At 25.1% G+C, this 6,118-nt stretch overlaps 1 long non-coding RNA gene across 1 annotated transcript; it reads left to right on the forward strand.

Moving 5' to 3' along the window:
- Window positions 1-4,622: 4,622 nt before the first annotated feature.
- LOC135926578 (uncharacterized) lies at window positions 4,623-5,802 on the forward strand. Its single transcript, XR_010571918.1, has 3 exons — window positions 4,623-4,980; window positions 5,041-5,514; window positions 5,630-5,802. It is a non-coding gene; the product is annotated as an uncharacterized LOC135926578 (long non-coding RNA).
- Window positions 5,803-6,118: the final 316 nt, after the last annotated feature.

The raw sequence follows: 6,118 nt of genomic DNA on the forward strand, positions 1-6,118 counted from the left end.
AATATATTATAATTGTTATATTTATTATTCTTACAATAAATTTCTACCATAATTAATTTATTTTTATATTAGTTAATTTTGCATCGGTTATATTATATTATTATTCAATTACAATAAATTTATAACATATATTAGTTAATTTTGCATCGGTCAGAAATTTCCTTCAGAAATTTAAATAGAAAAAAAAGTCGATCCTGGATTTCGATCCTCTTTTTTTGAAAAGATCGTGATCGTGATTCGATCGTTTTAAAAAGATCGGTTAACAAGCCTGTATATATCATACCACTATGTTATAAACAATACTATATATTACCAGAAGCTGTGCACGTCGGACGCGTATTATCACTAATTCTTGATACCTAATATGCTCTGCAGTAATTGCAATATTGATGCCTATAAATATAAATGTCCCAAGTGCTCAATAAAATTATGTTCAGTATTTTGCTCCAATTTGCACAAAACACTTACATGCGAAAATAATATCGAAAACTCAAAAAGTATAAAATCTATATTAAATCTTGAAGATGGGGAAATAATGAGTGATGAAGAATCTGAAGAAAATATTCAATTCCTTCAAAAATTAAAAAATTCTGCAGAGTTAATGGAAATTATTCAAAATCCAAATGTAATTAAATGGATTAAAGCAGTCAATGCAAATTCTAATAAATTAGACGAAGCTTTAAATTTTGTAGATTTTGAGAAGTTTGCTGATGAATGCCATAAAATATTTCCATGATAATTTAGTTGGCAATTGGATAACATTAAGTATATTATTATATAATGATTTTTATTTAATGTTTAGCATAATTTGTATGAGTAAGGAATTAAGTTTTATTCATCCCCTTTCATTTTATTCCAGTTCTAATTTAACATTTTATCAATTACCATCAACAATGATATTGAAAATTTATTCTAAATAATATCTTTTATTGTTTATTATATATAAAAGTCTAATACCTAAGAACAGCTTTGATTTTTTTTTTACTGGGGCCAACATCACTTGACTATACCTACCCTTCATACCAAAAATAAATTATCAATTTTTTAAACACCAATTATTGTGTTTATAATGAAATTTTACCATAAATTTTAATTTATGCATTTCAAATAGTAAAATCGATGACTTAAAAAAACATACTAATAAATATATGTGCCTTTCAACAGTTTACTTGAGCATTCTAGCCTATTCTTTGGCCTAAAATCGGTTTAAATAGAAACAAATATATATATATCTCCTTCTATTTTTACAACATAGTTATGTATAATTTTTTGTATATGATTTATTTCAGGGTTAATTTTATTTTGCTTCATTTTTAGTTATATGTATATTTTTTACCCATGAAAAATACTCTTTCACTTGTCATCTTTTATGCAAGATAATTTCAAACAATTAACAATAACCTGGGTATAAAGTACTGATCTTTGCTTACCAATTTAAAATATCAGTTTATAATGGTGCAACTGGCTCTTTATGAGATCTGAAAATTCACTAGCATATTTTATTAAATTACAATGTAAATATTTTCAGATACCACAACCATTGGGACATAAATTTTATTAATTGCAACAATGTATAAATTTTTTAAAAGAGGTGTCTAAAACCCATTTATAAAAAATATTATAGCAGCATCTGTGTTGTTAAATGGTCAATTTATCTGATTTTTAAAAATAGATAAAGCAAAATTTTTAGAATATTATTCCTAGGCCCCAAAATTTTGTCAATATATATCCAGGCATATCTGTCATTTTGAACAAAATCCAAGATTGGGTAATTTGCCTTTGGTTAAAATCTTGAGTTAAATGTTTTTTTGATGAAATCTAGCTATATGAGTATATTTATTAAAAAGCTTGTTAGCAAAGATTAATCTTATGCAAAAATTTGTAATATACCATTTAAATTTTATATATTTATAGTCTATTTTTTAAGAGATGCCAATGAATTTTCAGACCTCATGAGATATGCCTTTGTAAAATAAATGCCTTTGAATTTAAAACTATTTGTACACTAGGGGTTATGGAATAAAATGTTATAATTTTCTGATTTGTAAATAAACCATAAAGAAATATAAAAAGAGAGGACCAAACTGTTTGAACTAATGGTTTTTGAGAATGGTTATGGAATAAAATGTTATAATTTTCTGATTTGTAAATAAACAATAAAGAAATATAAAAAGAGAGGACCAAACTGTTTGAACTAATGGTTTTTGAGAATAATTAATTTTAAATTATTGACTAAATTTGTAATTTTAATTTTCCTTGGAAGCAATTCAAATTCATGATTTCATTTAAAATTATATTTTTTTATAGAATTAAAATGTACTTATCTTCATATCAATCAATCAATACCAAGTTTATTGTTTTTCCTTTATAATTTCAATTTAAATTAGGCAAATTACTAATTAATTAGATACGAAATAAACTTTTATCACACAAAATTATGGCTAAATTAACAAGTGTATTCTTATAAAATTTCATTATATTTATGTGTTATTTTATTCCTCATTTAATTTAGGCATGTTTGTTGTTATCTTATTCATTTATGAAATAAAAATAATGAATTTATCTAATAAATTTACTAAATAGTAAAAAATATTTATTAGATTATCATGCTTAAATTTAATTGAGAATTATAAAAATATAAGTTAAAAAGATTTTTCTCTAAGATTTATATATATAATGGTTTATGATAAATTTAAAAAAAAATCAAATTTATAAAAATCGGAATGAACCAAAAAAACCGCTATAAAACCGAATTGAACCGATATAAATTTTTCTAAAATAATGAAATGGAGCAAATGCAAATTTTTGGAACTGAACCGTTATAACGATTTGAAACCTTGCTAATATATTTTGTGGCCAAGGAAGATATAATAACTCCACATTATCATTAATCGTCAGAATACCATGTGAAATATGTTTTTGCAGCAGAATCTACATAACAGGATTTTCACTGCCCCTCAAAAACCTATGCTTACTCTACTATAATTGCCTACTTAAATTATTTTAGCTCTACTAATTGTTAAAATTGTGAATATAAATAAGTTATTATTTTAGAGGCCTGCATTGGGCGGGGTTTCGGCCCGCCCGTCCATCTAAGTGGGCAGGCGGGTGGGCGGGTGAAAAATTTTTCAAAAGTGGACAGGCGGGTTAAAAAATTTTTGAAACTATGAACGAGCTGAGCGGGTGGGTTAAAAAAATTTGAAACTATGGGCGGGCTGGGCGGGCGAATTAAGGAAATTTAAATTTTTTTTCAAAAACAAACTAAAAAAAATAATTGTTTGAATGAACTATAATAACAATATTTCTTTTTTTATTGTACCAATCGTTTTTTTTAAGTGGAGAACATTTACCTAACTATATTATGTAATAAACACAACAATAAAACTTTTTTCTTAGAATAAATAAACATTTTTGACTTTTAAAAATTTCCTTTTATGGGAATGTAATAAAACTTTTCTCTTAAAATTTCCTTTTTTTTGGGTTTGCAATCTGCATTGTATTATTTTATTTTATTTTATTATATATAATATATAAATTTTATTTTTTATAACATAATTTTTAATAAAAAAATATATTTTAATTTAATTTTTATTTTAAAATTTTATTATGAATAAAGAAAATATAACTAAAAAAATATAAATTAAAAGAAAATTCAGATAATAATAAACTAAAATCTTCAATGTGGAAACAATTTAAAATCATTTTCGATAAAAATGACAAAAAGCTAGATTGGATTCGCTGCAATGATTGCGAATCTATCTATAAATATAATAACAAAAGTGACACATCCTTCTTCCTTCGTCATCAATGTTCTTCTGCAAATTGTGAAGATTTGATAGATAATAAAAAAATATCCGGATATTTTCAAAAAGACAATTCTCAATTAAACAAAACGATAAAATCGGGTCTAATCGCCAATTTTGTAGAATATTGCGCTAGATATTAGTTATTTTAATTTTTATTAAATTATTCTTTTATCTTTATTTAAGCCATTCAAGGACCAGGATTTGTAAATATTTTACAAAGAATTTTAGACTTAGGGGCCACATATGGAAAATTGGAAGCCGAAAAAATTATTCCTTGCCCCACAACCGTTAGCAGGCACATATCCAAAGTTACTGAAAATCTTAAGAAAATATTATTTCCTAAAATTGGAGAAATGATAAAAAATTTTATTTGCTCATGTTCTACAGATATGTGATGCGAGGATTTTACAAAAACCGATTATATATCTTTATCAATGCATTATATACAAAATTGGAAATTAGAAAAAAAAATTCTTTTTATTTCAAAATTTCCAGAGGAAAAAAAGACGGGAGAAAATATTCTTAAAGAATTATTAAAAAATTTTTTAAAACTTGGTGTGCCCCGAGAATACTTTTCCAACCTCATCTTTGTCACCGACCAAGGAGCAAATATTAAAAAAGCACTGGAAAGGTAAATTTTTTGTTAAATTTTATAGAATTTATCTAATTGGTAGATATTATAATAATTTATGAGAGATTCTGTTCTGTATACACCTAAATAAAAACATTTATATTTAGAGAACTATATTTTCCGTTTATTTTTTAATAATTAGATTTAATAGACTAAACTGTTCAGCACATATGTTAAACACAATTCTCCGCAATGCTTTCCAGCCAACTTTTATTTTGGAAAATACTCCTGAGATTAATAACATTTTGATCACTGCAAAATCGTTGACCACTTATTTCAAACAACGTGGCAACATAAAATATCTGAGCAAGACGTTACAACAAAATATTGATATAAGATGGAAAACAAAACATAAGATGCTACAAAGCATTTATATAATGTATGATGAGATTTTATCTTACAACCTCGTGATATGAGTGAAAAAATGGGATCTATGGGAAAGGAAGGTTTAAAAACGCTGATAGATTATTTGGAGCCATATAAAGATGCAACTATTGTTCTTGAGAGCGACTGCAGGCCTACACTACAGAATGTTCTTATATGGTATAAAAATTAGTATTTTGGGATTTATGTATATCATTTCATTATTTATAAAAAAAATAGGTATAATCTTCTTCTACATGAGCATAATCAAATAAATATGGATATAATGGGAAAAACAAATTGTGAAAAAGAAATAGATTTAATAAAGAAAAGTGCTAAAATATTATAATTGAAAAATTTCCATATGCTTCATAAAATTTGAACATTTTTAATACCAAAGTTCCGACAAAGGAGGATGTTTACGTCGGAAGAAATTAATGAAGTAAAAAAAACATATTGAAAACTGGATTTGATTTGCATCGAAGAATATAGCATCGACGTGGATGAATAATCTGATTTTACCCCTTTCCCCAAATGCAAAGAGAATCAAATTAAAGGATATTAATAAATTATAAAATTGCTTAGCTCTATTAAATGCAATGTTTGATATAAATATCACCCGCTTCAAAATTTAACCCCAACATATGGGAGGATGAGGTTGTTACAGGGGAGACTATTGTACCTAATGACATAACAAAATATTTAAATCTTAAAGTAACCAGTTTTGATATATATAATTTAGCAAAATTTTAAGTTGCATATTACAATTAATTTAAATTTTAAATTACTTTATTAAATTTATTATTATTGGTTTCACTTTTATTTAAAGATCTCAATTGAGGAAGAGGATATACTTCAAACGGATATCCTACTTTGGTGGAAACGACTAGAAAGAGATTTGTCAAAGCTATTAAGATTAGCAAGAAAAATATTGGCAATTCCTGCAACTAGTGCTTCTTCCGAACGTGGATTTATCATTGCTGTAAGATTTTTAGAACAAAGAAGAACGTGTTTGAATCCAGAAAATGTCGATTCATTATTATTTTTGCATTATAATTACATTTAATATTAATTTTACATTTATATTTTTTTCATAAATATTCAATTTGATCAAATAAATTGTCCATAATTTACATTGATTATTTTTATAGTTATATTAATTTCCTAAATTATAAACTTTTTGTAGAGGAGTATTCAAATATTTTTATTAGATGCTTAAAAAAATGAAAGAATGACCATAATTAAATTTTATAAGCGGGTTTGGGTTAAATTTTTTTTATAAATAATAGGAGGGCAGGTAAAAAATTTTTGACTAATG

Source organism: Gordionus sp. m RMFG-2023, chromosome 3 (genome assembly GCF_954871325.1).
Source record: "Gordionus sp. m RMFG-2023 chromosome 3, tfGorSpeb1-WG-v2, whole genome shotgun sequence".
Taxonomy (NCBI): Eukaryota; Metazoa; Nematomorpha; class Gordioida; order Chordodea; family Parachordodidae; genus Gordionus; species Gordionus sp. m RMFG-2023.